The 17585-nt window shown below is 36.3% G+C and overlaps 1 protein-coding gene and 1 long non-coding RNA gene across 8 annotated transcripts in view; one reads left to right on the top strand and one right to left on the bottom strand.

Annotated features, from left to right (window-relative positions):
* LOC124422226 (telomerase-binding protein EST1A-like) overlaps nt 1-17585 on the top strand; it is a 130903-nt gene that overhangs the window by 31569 nt on the left and 81749 nt on the right. The window lies entirely within an intron of this gene.
* On the bottom strand, nt 8067-9878 carry LOC124422227. The gene is made up of 2 exons (XR_006941813.1): nt 9522-9878; nt 8067-8860 (listed from the first exon to the last, which is right to left on the bottom strand). It is a non-coding gene; the product is annotated as an uncharacterized LOC124422227 (long non-coding RNA).

The following is a 17585-nucleotide window of genomic DNA, read 5'->3' as shown; positions in this document are numbered from 1 at the left end:
TGTTTCTGATATCAGGAAAGAGAAACCATATTTACGATAATAAGGTAGACAAAAGCAGGTAATTCCTTCCTAATTTTGTACATAATTATCCTTGATCCGGTTCGTTATGTCTTTGCTGCTGAGAGCGAAAGAACAAAACGATCGACTGGAGGCAATCTTTGTTCTGCGGATACAGCAAAATTTTTTTTGTTTTTGTTTTTTTTTTCTGAATTACTGATCAGTTTTGGTAATTGTTCAGCGATGAGAAATAAAAAATTGAGAATTAAATGATTATCAAGATATGTGCGCTTTTAATTCGATTGCAAATAATATGAGTTTAATCTAGTAATACCTATTTGGTTCATTCTTCTGGTAATCGTTCTTTTTTCTTATTGTTACGTTAAATATATTTGTTCTTAAAATAATATTGTAACGATTCTTCTCCTGAGTGTCTTCTTTTTTTAAATGTTCGCTTTTACTGAAGTACCTATGAGCTTTTTTTAATGGCTTTTATGCAGGAATTCATGAGAGATTCAAAACCGATCGATAATCTAACAAAATATAAAAATAAGCGCATGAAAGAATTCAAGAAATATCCGATAAGAACGAAGACATTCGTTTTTTATATGAAACGAAATAGCTTAATCGTATCGAGATAAAATCAAGTATAATTTCTCTGATTGAAAGAGTAAGGAGGTTGGCCGTAACTGGGTTCTCGTACTGAGTTAGAAACCTCCATATGAAGAAGAAGACGATACGTTCAGTGGATATATAAGATGAATAAGGAGCAGAAGAGACGATCGCAAAGTAAAAAAAATCCCAGACGGTAGACGAGAAATTATATTCTACGTAGTCTGGCAGCGAAGGATGGAAGCTCAATCGAAGGACCTCTCGAGGTCGATTTAGCTCGATAAGAATGCGCGATAAGGGACAATGACGGGGATACACTCTCGATGATGCTTGCTAATAAAGCCACGGGATACGAAGGATTCTGATGGAAGCGAATCCGCAAATTACGCGCACTTCAAATCACTTATCTGTTTGAAAAGGTGTGCATCAAGCGGTCGGAGATGTTGGACGCATGATGGAAAATAGGAAAAGAAAAAGGAAGATACACTACGGACAAGAGTAAGAGAGAGAGAGAGAGAGAGAGAGAGAGAGAGAGAGAGAGAGAAAACATAAGAAAAGAAAAAGAGAAAGATGAAGAAAATGAAGAATCGTATAACGCTGGGGCTAATGTCCCTAATGTCTATAATTTCGGATCATCTGCATCCAAGTCCTGCTGTTGTACCATCTACACATTAAGTCGTACCAAGTAAGTAGGGATAACTCGACTTTCTTTTTTTATTTCCCTGCAGAGAATGTAAGTACTCGCAGTGTACATACGTTCCTTCATTTTCCTTAGTTGAGTATCGACATCGAAAATCTTCCTTCTTAGCGTTGAATACTCTCCCCTTTAACGATTCAATCTGACTTTACAATCTCTTCATTGCCACGGTCTTCTTTTTTTATTCATTATATATTTACCTTCCTACACAATTTTCTAGAGAAGGGAGCTTTTCTTCCATATTCGATTATCGAATTTTGTCTCAATCGAAAATCGATACGATAGTTTTATACGTGTTTACTTACAAATGAGAAAATCTTTATTATATAGTTTGTGTATATCACGATTGAAACAGCTTTTCGTAGAAATTACGGAGGATATACGTATGGTTGAATAAAAAGATAAACGTAAAAATAAGAAGTGGAGGATATCTTAAATTTGGTCAGAAATTTGAATACTTAATTTATTTGAGAGATTGGAATCTACGAAGATGGGTTGATTCAAGAAAGCGGTATGTGACTAATCGTTTTTCAAAAATTCGAGTTCATTGGTATAAGTTATTGAAAAGTATGAATCTCGAAAATCTATTCTGAGGGTAAGAGAGAAAATTATAAGAGAGGGGGAGGGGAGAGAAAGAAGAAAAGGAAAAGGAACGAAACGACCTATGATGATATTTGTCTTTGAAAATAGAGATCAAATTTTATGTATTACAACGATGGTCTTCATCCTCTCCTTTTTATTATTTTTGTTGTAGAAATGCGCATATACACCTTCGGAGATTCGACAGATGTTGAATTTTTCAAAAGTATTTTTAATAAGACACTAGATGTTTGATCTTGAGATTTAGGCAAATGCTCGCTGATTAGATTCTATGGACAAAATGATTAAGAACTTATGTTCAATTTTTATTTATATATGTTTCAATTTTTATTTTATATATGTTTTACATATATTCGTAATTGTTTAGTTTTTCGAAATATCTGAAGGAATATACTCGTAGGCTAAACTATTTATTTTTTAATCATAACTTGCTTATGATTCAGGTTAGTTCATATTAATGATCGCACATGAAATTGTTCAAACAAACTCTATCCGGACATACTTCCAACTAATCTTCCAACTAAAATATTATTGCTTCCCTTTCTTCATCCCTTTTTATTCTCAAATTCCACCTACATAACTTTTCCTTTCTGTTTCCTTTTTCTTCAATTTTCTTTATCGTATTAGCGATCAAAAGTACTCAGTAGTCATTCTCTTTGAAAAACTCCTAACTTTATATATAGCATATCTAAATAGTCACCGCAAAAATCTCTATCAAAATGCTATTAACATGATCGTTTTTGAAATATCTAATATAAAACACATCAATAATTGTATTATTTGTGCATATATTCACAGAAGATATATATTTATTTATTATACAACTAAATTACATTCATGCCGAATAATTTCAACTCTAGCTCGGTTTTGTACGATTAATTTTGATATTTATACTTATAAACCAAAGTGTAATTTTTGGACAAGCTATGCCGTCGATGAATACGAGAGCGATGCATCAAATAAAGTTCAAATACACTTGGCAGATTCAATGATTGCCGTGCTTGCTACTTTTGTGATGTACAGCTATTGTGTTTGTTCTTTCACAAAATTTATCTTGTTGATCATCTTTCTTTTCTTCCACTTTCACCTTTATTTTTTCTTAATCTATTTGTTCATATAGCATCTTCGTTCGAGATTTCAACAAAATTAATTAATTTATCTATCTTTGACGTGTTTCAAGCTTAACATGCGCGCTGTTCGAATTTCGAAATTTGTTACAAAAATCCAGAACATTTATATGTATTCAAATTTGTTTGACAGAGTTCTATTCATGTCCTCGAAAGGAATCCTACCGCGATATCGCCGCATTGGTGATGCTTCTTGTACCGGCACGCGTCCCTCACGCTAATTAAAGTAATATATTCCATGACATTTTCGATTATTCACAGATATCCGATTGGCGTTGGTTTGTTATTAGACACGGTTTGGCGCGAAGCGCGACGAAAGTCGAGACGGGTTCAGAAGCATCGAGAAAGAAACGCACGTACCGAAAAACGAGAAGGTAACTTCTTTTCGCTGGTATCGAACGTTCAGAGTCTGTTCGTGAATTTGGTCGAGCATGAAGTTCACTTCACTTCTCGGGGATTCGTATCTTTGAGCGCACGTCGCATCGTGTACCACGTCCTCGAAGCTATTCGAGAGATGTTATCTTTCTTAGTGTCATGGAGGGTCAGATGCGTATTTTTTTTTACGCGTAGCGAGAGGGAATTTTGTAAGAACTCTAAGAAAAGAAGAAAGGAAGGAAGGAAGGAAGGAAGGAAGGAAGGAGAGAGAGTGACGCGGGTCAGTAATACTTTGTTCGTAGCTTAAGCGAATCTGATTGGAGGTTCATGTGCTCGAAAGAGAAAAGGAAAAGTATGAACGTTGAGGAGAAGAATCGTTCTTCGAGATCGGCTACGGATAGGTTACTTTCAGCCGAGTAAATTGCGTGCGAGATGGATTACGTAAAGGAGAGGAACGTACGGCACTTACGGCAACGACAACGACAGCGACGACGATGGCGATGGCTAGATCGCACTTAGATATCTTCCGGAAGACCGATTATTTTCTTGTTACCTGGCTTGGTCTGCTTATCGATTCGAGTCTGCACGGAACTCTAAGGCCTCTCGACCACTAGTTTCAAGAGAATATATATATGAGCTTGTACGCACTTGGTCACTGTGGCCACGAAAATACGAGTCATGCACGGTTGACTCGTTTGCTGCCTGGTTTTGGTTTTTCGTCAAACAAGGTAATTGGTCGGTAATGCGCAAGGATCTAAAGGTACACGCTGTTGTGTAATGAATTCTCGCCTCGGATGATTATATTCCATTCTCATAGATAATTTATATCAATTCCACGATGATATCTCAAATAGTTTAATGAAATAATAATAATAATATATGAAATAGCTTAATGAAATAATATGAAATGAAATAAAGACTTGTAAAAGAAATATCAATTAACTTCTTTCTAAGTTTTTTCTCCGCGATTAATGCTCTCAAGGATCATTAAGCCTTTACGAAACCACGTGGAGGTTATTTTTATGACTCTTTTTACTACGTTGTTTTTTCATTGTATAAGGAACGCGGAATTAACGTCCGGAAAAGTTCTTTTATATCTTCACTTTTTTCTTCATAAGAATTTTAAATGGTTCTTTCAAAGAAATCTTTTCTTGAGATACAAAAGAGTGAGAGTTTCCTCCAATTTCAAAGCAGTCATTCTCTCTGGTAGCTCTTCTCTCGTTCGAGATCGCATAATCTTCCGTAGGTTATGGTCTATACTCACGGCGCCGTTCCTAATGTAGCGAAATTTGTCATTTTCCCACTTGGCGCTCCTTACCACTTCTTCCCACAGCCGTTCTCCATGAGTTCGCGAGCCATCATCGCGAGTCGGTGATGTGTACTGAGCCTTCTCTCTCTCTCTCTCTCTCTCTCTCTTTCTCTCTCTCTCTCTCTCTCTCTCTATCTCTTTCTCTCCTTCACTCACTCACTCACTCACTCACTCACTCACTCACTCACTCACTCACTCACTCACTCACTCACTCACTCACTCATTATCTCTCTCGCTCTTTGGGAGAGCAGCATCGTCGTTGCTGCTGTTGCTGCCGACCGCTCGTGTTCTCGTACACGGCGCGTCGCCGGAGATAGATGAGGGATTCTATCTTCAGCACAGAACCAGTTACGGCTTGACGAGCTGTATGTTTCACGTAATGCCTTGCGATCCTGTCGTCCTATTAATAATAAACCGCGAACGGTGGTTTATACGATGTACGAGACTTCCCCGGAAAAGAGAATATGGTTGTCTCGAGAGAAAATTCGATAGGCATCAACGGTCTTTTGTGAGCACGTGCCTGTTAACATGTTTCACATCTTTCTGTTCGGAGAGTTTGCGTAAAATGATTCGTAAGATCTTTTCGAATTTTCGAAAATTAAATGTAAAATCGAAGGCAAATGCTTTTTATGAAAATTATGTATTCTCATATGTTTCTATCGTATCTGACACTTCTTCTGTTAAAATTTAAAATGTTTAAATAAGTCATGTTAATTATCTTACGCGTTTAATCCCATTTGTTCGTGAGTTACTTTCTGCTCAAATTTGGGAGAACCGTAATCTCATCTGATTACCTGCCGGTTTCTTAATTAAGCAAAGATAAAGAAGTAGTAACAGGAGCGTCTAACTGTTGAATAGGAATAATAACTATATTTGTGAAAAAAGAAAGAAAAAGAAGAAGGCGATGATGAAGAGGAGACAAGGAAAAAGAGAAAGACAAAGAAAAGAGGAACGAAGATTGGAAAATTGCGTTATCGAATCATTCTTCCGTCGTACTCTTTTAAGGAACCTCTCTTAAGAAAGCATCGTATAACGAACATTATGCAAACAAGGTCGAGCTTGAGTTACAGTCCCAATGATCCTTCTGTTGCATCTGTGAAGTCATCTTCCTCATATATAAGAATCAGTCTTGAGACACGAATCAGATTCCTAGGAATATTCCGAGCTCGCTGTTCATTGGCAAACAGCGTAAAGATAAATGAAAATGTTTTAAAAATATGATTTATGTTGGGGAAACGGTAAATATAATAATTATTTTTATTACTTTCTATACTTGACTATTAATTTTATTCGTTTTAAAAGTTGCCCTGAACGAGGGAACTGCAAGTAAAAGCCGAGACTGTAACTCAACTCTATTAACCAAATTTTGTTCAACCCGGAAGAAATTCTTTTATGAGGAAAGCGTCACTCGAAGAGAAGCCAAAGAGAAAGGCCCTTTTTTGCTCACTGGCCTGAAACATGTACTTTGTCCAAACCCGTATTATCGCATACCTTCGTAAACGAGACGTAACGCTTGACGATGGAGTGTAACGATACCCTAATGATGATACTTCGTCGAAAATGCCAAATAGAATTCGAGGGACGTACAGAATAAAAGGTATCATCAGTAGTCATTAGTATGATTTACGAAACCTAGATTCTTTATGTCTTAATTTCTCTCCTTCTTTTTATATCGTTATTTAGTTTTAGAGAATGGTAACGATTATAATTGATTATGTCGTATGAATATACGTGAAGAGGTTCCTCGTACTCGAGCGAAGTACCAGTCAAAAGTCCTAGAATTGAGATATAAAATTTCGAGATTGCAAATATTACGTTTAAGTATACACGACCCCGGGCCAGTGTGTTTGAGAAATAATTCTGTACGGTCCAAAATTCATTGGCTACACTGGGGTTATTGACTTACAAGTACGTTCCCTGGCAAATAATTTCCTTCTTTTGTTCTCTCTTTACCCTCGGAGGAGAAGATTTGTTGATTTATGCGAATTATATATACTCGAGAAAATTCGCTTAAAAACAAATATTTTACAACTTGAACCATTAAACATTATACGTTAATATATGGTTATATTTGGAAAAATAATCGAATTTATGTAGAAGTCTTTATAATTAATGAATATAAAAGAAATTGACATTATCATATTTTATTTGAAAAAAAAAAACAATTGTTGTACATAAAGTATCCTCATAATTTTAAAGAGATAAGAAATATAATAGACTTACATCTTATACATAACATTCTGTTGCATTATCGTAACAATCTACGTGCTAACGTCGTATTATATGTAACATTATGCTGCATTTATAGATACAATATGCCTAGGCCACATATACTACGACATATTCTCTGCACTCTCATAAAACACATCCAAAAGTAAGTACGCATCGCCGTTCTTCGTAAGGTAGAATAAGTATATCAGCCATTACTATCGATATTTACAGTAACCACAATCGAGCGCCGTCGTCCAAGTAATGAAAATAATTTCTCGTAATAAATTCGTTCGTTAACGGGCGTATGCAGGAAATTCTCTATTAGACGTTCTATCGTTCCGTCAAAAGCAGTTCCGTAATTAAATTTTCTCGACGTTTCGGAAGCGGTATTAATGTCAACTTCATAAAATACGGCGTTTTTCTTTCAGCATTTAATTTTGAGAAGCGAAGGAAATCGATAAACTGAAAACGTCCTGTTATATTTCATTTTCTTTTTTGACATTTGGTCATAATGAATTTGACATATTCGTTAAGTATAATATTCATTTACTCGAAATAGATTGAACGTTGACAAATTTCTCCTAAAAGGGATCGTGTTATTTTGTGCTGATTGACAATGAATCAATCGTGCTTATCAATCATTTTCTTGGTGATCATTTTAGAACTTTTTGGTAAGTTAAAAGATTCTTATATTATTGTATGTCAAATAATAATAATTAATAATTAATAATCTTTGTAATATCAAATGAAATATAAAATATTTTACTGATTTTCGAAACTTATCCTCCAAAAATTCATTATTTTGTAAAAAATTACATCTTTTTCAAATTCGTATGTACAACTTTAAATTAATATTTGTTTCTTTTTTTTTTGTTTTTGTATTTAGAGCTTCTATTGAAATGTTAGAATATCATCCATGTATTTTTAATTTTTGGAGGCCTCTCATGTCTCATTTTTAAATGAAAATTTAGAAAAAATTAGTTTGGTATATGTACATTATTTTCCCAGTAAAGATGTTAAAAAAGAATTTTATTTTGTGTCAAAATCGATCGCACTTTAGTGAGGGAATCTAAATAGATTTCGAAGGACAAAAAGGTGAATAAAGGATTATCGAAGAGTAGGATGAATTACACTAAAGTTTAGCATACGAGAGAATTTATATTCGAGCATTGATCGAAATATACAATTTGCAGTATTTTATGGAGCAGCTCATGGTGATAAGCTAATAACGACGTTATCACGAAAAAGAGATAGCTTGGACATTATAGTTATTAACAAATTTAATGCACGAACTTGCGCAATTCATTATGCTCTTGCGAGTATGTAAATTGATGATTCCTTTGATTATTATCTATCAGCGATGAACGCTCTAGGAAGTCTTATCAAATTATCTATTCCCTATTGTCACGAATAGAAAGTAATGATTGTCGATCTAATTCTAACGACTTCTGATAGATCACTGTGTACTGATCTAATAGAAACTGGAGTAGATGAATAATTAACAATCACGATCTACCTTCTGTTTATTTTACATTCGTACTATCGATATATCCGTGTCAAGATTTAATTTTCTAAAGCGAGAACGTTGAAAGGTATTCTTGAAATTCTTAGATGTGTATCATGTTACAAAAGGGGTTGAAGAGAAGAGTTCGGTCATGCCACGTAACTGCCGCGTAACTGCCGCGTAACTGCCGCATATTAATACGATAGCAGAGCGAGCGAGGGCAGGTTGAAATTGCATGTTATAGGTAATTGGTAATTTCTGTAACGCGATCCGGCTACCATCTGTCCGCGAGAAGAAGCAACAAAAGTAGCTGCGGGCTGTTTGGTGCTGCCGCTGCGTTGCCATTATTGCTGTCCTTGCTGATGTTGCTGTTGCTGTTGCTGTTTCTGCATGTGGAGCGGGAATCGATCGCACTTTAGTGAGGGAATCTAAATAGATTTCGAAGGACAAAAAGGTGAATAAAGGATTATCGAAGAGTAGGATGAATTACACTAAAGTTTAGCATACGAGAGAATTTATATTCGAGCATTGATCGAAAACGGAAAAAATGAATTTCTTTTGAGGTTTCTGACTGGAGAAATCGAAAAAGGAGGAGCGTGAGAAAGAGAAGCAGAAGAAAAACGAAGGGAAGTTCTTTCTAAAATATCAGTCCGATTTATATCTGTCCGTAAGTACACGCGTAATCGTCGTACAATTGGCGTATAGAGGAGTATATAGAAGTGGACTGCACAGGCTTAATGCACCGATATAAATGCGCGTCCGGTATCTGCTTCTCTTTGCTCTCGTTCTCTCCTTGCCTCAGACATCACGTAATTTAACGTCTCGTACTCGACGAGTATCGTCGATATCGCTGTGCCAGAAAACTCGGCTGTGTACAGGTTTAATGAAGGGCCTTTCCTCCGTTTCCGGTTAAGACTCTATCGAAGAAACCGATAGAGATGAAGTGGATGCGTTCAACCGATAGATTTTCTATTTGCAAATCGAATTTATGAAACGTTTTGTAATTTCTTGCAAAATAACGCAAAGGAAAGAAAGAAAAAACAGAAATTTATCGATACGATTTCTTGCCTCCGCCGAAAGCATTCTTACTAGGAAGAGTGTTGTTGGTTTCAAAGATGCACGCACAAGGACGCTCGATCAAGTTCCCGAGACTAAAATGGCAGGAAGCGTTCGGTGATGGTTGATCGTCCAGATGCAAACCCAGAGGGTGTCGGGAGGATCTCACCGAGATGGCTATTATTAAAATTGATGTTGCAATGGCAATAAGCGGAATTGCCGGGTATTAAATTAAATTATTTTAATGTCAGAGAGGTTGGACGCGATGTGCGAGGAGATGGGTGGGTGAGAGCTAGCGAGAGACGAGGAGAGGGAGGAGACGATCACTCAAAGGCGCGGCTTGTAATATCCATTGCGGAAAAGAGGCAACGATTTCGTGTACAAGGCTTAAGAAAGTGCATTGAGTCTGAAATTAACATTCGACCATGTCTCGTCTGGTAGATCATTTCTAATTTCGATTTTTCTCGTTCCTTTTCCTTTTTCTAATTTATAATATATCCGATGTTTTTTTTTTTGTAATGTCTTTTTTTTTCGTTTTCTCTATCGTTCTTATACTTATAGGTATATGTAGATATATATATCGTAGACGTACTACTGCTGCTGAGATCGAAAGCTCAAGCTATTCTCAAAAGAAAATGTCTTCCGATTACTCTTCCTCATCTACTCTAGGAATCACTCATATGTTAAACGATGTAAAAGAACGTTACTGCTTCTTTTCCACACAGGGGGCATCGGAGTAATTGTTCTTTTCTCCTGCTCCTCTTCCTGTCCAAAGGGTTGAAGATTTATCGAGGCGCGAGCCGGACAGTGTTTTAGCAGGGACAATAAATCAAGAGCAGCGCGTATTCGTTGTGTAACAAGTACGTACATAATAAATTAATGAAGTTAAAATATCCAAGCGATTTAAATGCAAGCGCCAGTTATGCTTGCTTGCTTGGGAATATTTCTCTCTCTCTCTCTCTCTCTCTCTCTCTCTCTCTCTCTCTCTCTCTCTCTATCACTCTCGCTCTCGCTCTCTCTCTCTTCCTCTTTTTTTCTTTTTTCAATTCTAGAAAGAATGTGTTAATATTGTTTCAAAAGTTAGCGATAATGTATTTTTTATGCAATACGTTTTCATTGTCTAATCTTGATTATAATTATTACGGTCTCACGACGCGGAGTAACGCACTGATATTGTCCTATGTTAGTTCGCTCACGATCATACAGTTAATTCTGAAGTCTCTATTAATGGTATCAAATTAATTAGTCAATCTAATTTTTTACCATGAATTCACAACGATTCATAAAGAGCTTCTTCTGCTAATCTTTATCTTGATGTTTTTCCTTTCCTTTTCAACATTATCGTTATCATCAAGTATTTTTTACGCTTAGGCTCGGTTGTATACTTACCGGCTACATCTATGATATCCCACGCATCATTAAAACTACCTTTATGGTCATTTCTCGCTCGTTATCGCATTCGTAATGACTAATAAAAGAGAATCTCGTTCCGTTTTTCGCTTGTATCTTTGAAGATACTCTTATTTCTGAAAATAACTTGGAGTATTAAAAAACTTGCTATCGAAACATTTTCAACCTTGAATCTAATAATCATGCTAATTTTAATAACGATTACTTTTCAGTAAGTAAAAATGTTTCTTAGAAAAATGTTTCATTATCGGGACGATGTGTCCAGTTTTCCTTTTTCAAATTTATTTCTAAAGGACAAGAAAAATGAATCCAGTTCATTAGTCGGACTCGACCAAGTTTTTTCTTCGTCCTGATGAGTACCGATCGACGAAGAACAAACAAGCTGCATACAAGCAAGAGAGATTTTACTCGGTCAGTCTGCGAAGAAATGTTCGTGTCTTTTCTCTTTGCACATACACTCGCTCCTCAAGAGAAAACAGATTGCCCTTGGGAAAGATGGGCACGCGATCGTCGTAAGACCGAAACGTATTTCTCTGTTTGCTATCGAGGCGCGAATTATAACTCTTCTCTGCAAATATGTATCAAAACAAATATATCATCTTCGAGTACCTTGACGGCACGCCGCACTGTTGCTTCTTTCTTTCCGACCATTTTCGCACTTGTACGTTTTTGCTACAAAACGTACAATAGTTTAAATCTTCCGGCAGATGTTCCATCGACTCGTACGAACTTACCTTTATTTGCCGACATGCTAGAATCGCAAAATTTAAATATCTCATCTTCGATTTTCTTTCTATCGGCTATATCATCGAACTGAACTCGATGATCAAGCTAGATAATAACGTTATTCTGTGTTATAATTTCCAAACTTTCCTTAAATTTCTATTTATCAGATGAATGTCCTTTTAAGAACGTAGAAACTTAAAGCTGAATGAGAATGCATAAGTAGTGTAACTACGATTCTCAAAGTCACTATGTGTAATTTAAAGTAATTATTCCTTGTTCTTTCCTTTTTTCCTTTATTCCTGAACGTCATTTTTCGGACATCTTCAGAAAATTATATATACCTTTGCCGTTGTATCTGCCAGTATCATTGTCAGTCAAACATTTTCAAGAAGGGAAGTAGAAAAGGAAGAAGAAGAAGAAGATGAAGAAGAAGAAGAAGGAGGAGGAGGAGGAGGAGAAGAAGAAGACCAAGACAAATGAACGTCGCCTTGGACTTGCTCATGAATCATTGGGCTGACATTTGAAACATTCTCGAACCTTATGGTCGCACGCAGCCGACATTTAGGTGTGGTTAGGGTAAAAAAGTTTTATACTTTGTCAATGTGCAAGCACTCACGGTGGTTGATGTTGTATGGATTTCACTCTTTTCTTTCTTTATCTCTTTTTCTCTTTTCAATCTACGTCCATCTATTTCCACCCCTGCGATAAGATCAATCCCTTCTACCCACCCTATTCTCTCTTTCTCTCTTCCCTCGGCTCGTTTGTACACGTATGTGTATTATCGGTACGTGTATCGATTTTCGATCGAACCTTTCTCCTTTCCCCGTTTCTACCCTAGCAGCCCTCTCGATAAACTATTCTCGCGTGCAAGATCGCAACGTCATGAATTATTCGAACGACTTCAGGAACCAGCTCTTGCTCTCAGGGACGACGATCTCGTCGCTGGAAGAAGAATGGAGAGTATGCTGCGGAGGATTGTCCTTTCGAGCTAGACGAAGCTCTTTTCCTTCTCTATTGAGTCACGAGCTTTCATCCGTGATTTTATACTACTAACTTTTCATGCCATTAACACCCGACTAACATGATGACCCTCTCGATGATTCTTTAATCGCCACTGTTAAAAAAGGGTGAGTTATGGAAAATGATGTTTCGAGAATCGATATAAATTAAGTGCTAGGAATTATGGTGAAAACCATTGAAAATTTAGTAACTCCATGATTCATCTAACTTTCGATCTTTGTAATGTGTCGGATTTAGAAAATATATATGTACGAAAGAACGCTTTTTTTCTGTATAATATAAAATATGAAGTCGTGTATTCTTTTATCAACAACGTTGTTAGAAACAGAAAAAATACAAATAAATTAACAAGGAATTTTTTATATGTCGATGATACGCTTTGCTCGAAGCAAATCCGCATTAGTCCTCCGAAAGGGGTAAGAATTTATAAGAAGTATCATAGGTCATATACAAACTCATATATATATATATATATATATATATATATATATACACACTCATACATATGAGTATGTATAAAGAGAGAGGGAAAGGGAGAGGGAGAGAGAGAGAGAAGAGTGAATGTAGTGTGTCGGGCGCGGTTACTTACCACGTTGTCGTGCTTGATGCTGCCGTGTGGCTGGCGCTCAAGGGAGCGGGAAGAAGAGAATAAAAAGAGAAGAGATCTTCCTCGAGCAGTCGTCCTTGCCCTCGCCACTCGGCCCACGTCAAGGCCACTTGGCCGAGCGCAATGCACCCGCTTCTTCCTCCGTCCCTCTCTTTCCTCGTCTAACGTACCGCATCGCTCCACTTCAGCTAACCTGTGCTCGCGTGCATCGTAGGTTGCACAGTTACGGGCGTTTGTTCGATCTGTTTCAAATTTTCTTTCTCTTTCTTTTCGGTGTTTTGTGCTACTTATAAAATACAATCAATAGTAATTGGTTATATTGGATATATTAAAAGAAAAAAAAAGAACTTTTAAATAAAACTCTTTTATAAGGACCGAAGAAGAAAAAAATTAGTGAAGCTTTGTCAGATTTTATTTCTGGGATACATGATTAACTATGAATTGTGCGATGCGAAGAAAAAGCGAAGGATGGTTAAAACCGCGAATGGGAGAAGGGATATGAAACTGCAGGGTGCCATGAGAAAGGTTCGGTAGCTCTCGAGGATGGACGGAGAACGGGTTTCGGTGGGCACGTAATCCTGATCTTCCGAGATAATATGAGAGTCTCGACTATTCCCCTTCCCCTTCTGCTTAATCTTATCTTTCTCCTTCTTTCTTCTTCTAAGTACCTTTATAACGATGTGATTTTTAAGCGATACAAAATGGTCGTAGGATGGTTATAGAATTAATGAATGGAGCGATCTTTAGATTTATTTAATACTCGTTGCTCCTCTTAAAGCACACGTACATATGTACGTATATGTACATGTCCTTCATGTGCATACACACGTATATATTTATAATTGTCAAGCATGAACGCGTTCGTAACTTAAATGTTTCCAAGATTGGAGGTAAGATTCTCGTGCGGTCTTCGTTATTACGTTTCATTACTCCAGGGAGGGAGGGGGTAGGAGGATGGAGAGAGAGAGAGAGAGAGAGAGAAAAGGAAAGGGAAGAAAATGGCTTACAACGTATATATACGTGGCGCCACTGGTGGTTTGCTATAAATACCGTGGCTTCTGTTATTTTTAACTCGGCGTCTGGGTTGCACGCATAAATGACACACGCAGAAGGAACTTAAAGAGGATTCGAGAGAAGGCGAAGAGAGGTATACATACGGATCGTCGTAAGATGGGCAAAAACGGGTTTGTTCGAACCACACGTAATCTCATAAGCCCTGCATCTCCCGAGTAGTATTCGAATTGTAGCCTTCTCTCGACCTTCTCCATGCAATCCGCGTCCTTTTCGCGATTACATCTTTGCCCGCGATTACGTCCTTTCAAGTTGTTCGCTTTTTATCCTTTCGTTCTCTCTTTTATTTTTGATTTCTTTGGTATCGTGCAATGATCTTCCGAGTTAATGTTTTTCTACTTACCAAGTTAAAAAATAACATTTTGTCTATCTTCTCTTGTTTATTTTTACTGTTTATAATAATATTGCGTGAGTTTGGCCTAACATGATCTCTATCGTTAAAAATGTTATTGTGTATATATTATGTACCTCATGTTTTGTCTTTGATCACGATCCGTTATTTGAAACAATAGCTGAGAAAATGCATTTTTAATTCACTTCGTTAATTAAATTTCTTATAAACTGTTCGTGTTCTTGACATGATTGGAATTGCTATTTTAATTATTATTAAAATTTTATTTAAAATTACTTCGTAAACACACACACACACACATATCTTACGAACATAGATTATTGGAAAGAAATATTGTAGGTACTTTTCTCCAAAATGAAATAACATCAGAATTAATTTTAGTATCATTGCGGGCTAAATTTAGAATTAGAAGTAAGCGTAACAATGTCTACTTTTAACTGATCGAATCCTATGGATTGTTTGTACTTTTCTTTTTCTCTGTTTTTAATGCGAAAAGTATAGAGTTCAAAGGGAGGTACATTTAAAATACTCAAAAGAGAGAGAAAATAAAAAAGAATAAGACAGATGTTGCTCATAAACAGAAAATGCAGCCGAAAATTCCATCAAAGCTTAATATTCGATATTTTTAAGAAGCGACGTGTATAGTGCAGAGCATTGACACGATAGATTTTACACCACTCCAGGTCTTACACCAGCCTTACTCTACTTTTCTTTCTTATTTTACGTTTCTCGCATCCTTTCGATCTTCCTTTTTTTCCTTACAGCTCCGCAGAATCTCCCCTCTCTCTCTCTTTTCTCGTACGATGCTCCCTGAAGCATGACGTTGGGCGTTGATTAGATCCTCTTTCCTCTCGTTTCACTCTTTTCTCCTATCTTTCTTTCACTCTTTCTCATTGGTTTCTCCATGCTTCTACCTCTCTTCTTTTTATCCAAGCTACATGACCTTGCCAAGGTCGGGTGAACGAACAGCAGCGACGGCACCGTGGACATATTCTTCGATGTTTGTGTGCGGTTGATGTATTCCCGCATCAATATATGGTAACAGGAATTTCTAGCGAAGACAGGATGTCCACGGCGCATTTGTTCGATCATCATTCAAGCCGGACGAGTTCGTCTTAAAACTTGTCTTCTGTTTCAGCGAATGTCACTTTCTCATTTTCAGATATCGATATTTTTATGGCCCTCGATCTTCTTTTTCAAAACATGAATCGAATTAGGAAGTGATATGTTTCCTGTTAAGAGATTTACATTTATTTTTAGAGATTATTTTTACAAATTCTTATTATGTAAGAGTTACGTTATATTATTTATCTTATAAGTTTTAATGAATTATTAGTAAAAAGATTTATAAATTATGCATTGTAATATTTATCATCCAACAATTGTCATATCCTTCAATTGAAATTACTTCGAGATACAATTTTAATCTCAAGACTTAATTATAAAAATCATATGGTAGCATATTTTATGGAACTTTCTTTTTTTCGAAGTAGGAGAGAGTATAAAGACATGAGGATCAATCGATTAACTCTTAGTATTACTGTCCTTCGAGATGACAAGCAATGACGGATAATCTTCTCAGGACAATAAATTATAATTTTCAAATTAATTACGAGACCGTTAAACGGTCGCCACTTTAATCGCAAATATCGTTCGATGATCAGCACGTACTATGATTTATAAGATTATTAATATTGGCTCGTTTGTTAGCGAGAAAAAGTACCATTTAGAATTAATAAAATAATTCTTTCTGATCGATCTCGTTTAATTTTCGAAAAAGAACATAAAATAAGTTAATAATTATAAAATACAAGACAATAAATAATTTTCTGATAATTTTTTCCGTGTAATACGTATACTTTGCAAGACATTCACATTGGAGAATTCACGTTTCTCCTAGCGTCCTATTTATTCTCTTTTCCTAGCATCATATTTATCTTCTTTTTCTGGCATGATTAACGTAAATCGATCATTGCTGGATGTTCATGTCGTTATCGTTTTACTAAATTTCACCAAATATATTTTTATATAAATTCACGATTAAAAATTTACTTTGCAGTACTCTGCAGTATTTTGCAGTTTCGAGTAGTTAGTTCACCAAAAATATTTATTATAAAATATTAAAGTTACGCTATTTTTACAGTAGATATTACGATCAGCATAATACGATTATGACTATTTATTGATTACTATTATCACAATGGGATATGTTCCTAAAAATCTATAGATCACAATTTTAAATATAGAATTTGTATCGTTTCATGATTTTTAATTTGTCAATTCTATTACATATTTTTTATTTGTTAATTATATTTTGAAAAAAATCAGTTCCTTTGAAATATTTGTAATATTAAGAACTTCTGATGAAGAATATATAGGCAAATTAAGATATGCCTATGAGTATTATGAACCTTTCGTGACGGTGGAAGGTACATACCTTTGAACGACGTCGATTTAACCTCCATTTGTTAACTTGCACGTCATTAGACTTCAGGCATGCGTGTCATTACGCATCCAACTCGATACACTCTATGATCGTTTAACCGAGCGAAGCGACAGCGAGCGTATATAAATCGCTAACTCACGGGGTTTTAAGCACGAGGAATCGTATAACGACGATGATAAACGCTCGCAGGATGAACAGAGAGAGAGAGAAAGAGAGAGAGAGAGAGAGAGAGAGAGAGAAAGAGAGAGAAAGAGAGAGAGAAAGAGAGAGAAAAAGAAAGAGCACAGTCCCCCAGGATCGAAAGGCCGTTACCGTGCGTACGCCTCTCGAGGTTCCTAAAGCGAACGTTCTTTCTTAGGAATTCATTTCTCGGGGTCAGCGTGTGCATTGTACCACCTTCGAAGATCGGCATTCGCCGACTATGCCGATCTTTCTTCTATGGCCATTCATTCTGTTTACCTTCCC

Source organism: Vespa crabro, chromosome 2 (genome assembly GCF_910589235.1).
Source record: "Vespa crabro chromosome 2, iyVesCrab1.2, whole genome shotgun sequence".
Taxonomy (NCBI): domain Eukaryota; kingdom Metazoa; phylum Arthropoda; class Insecta; order Hymenoptera; family Vespidae; genus Vespa; species Vespa crabro.
The sequence above is the reverse complement of the archived record's forward strand: the minus strand, read 5'-3'. Positions and strand labels throughout refer to the sequence as shown.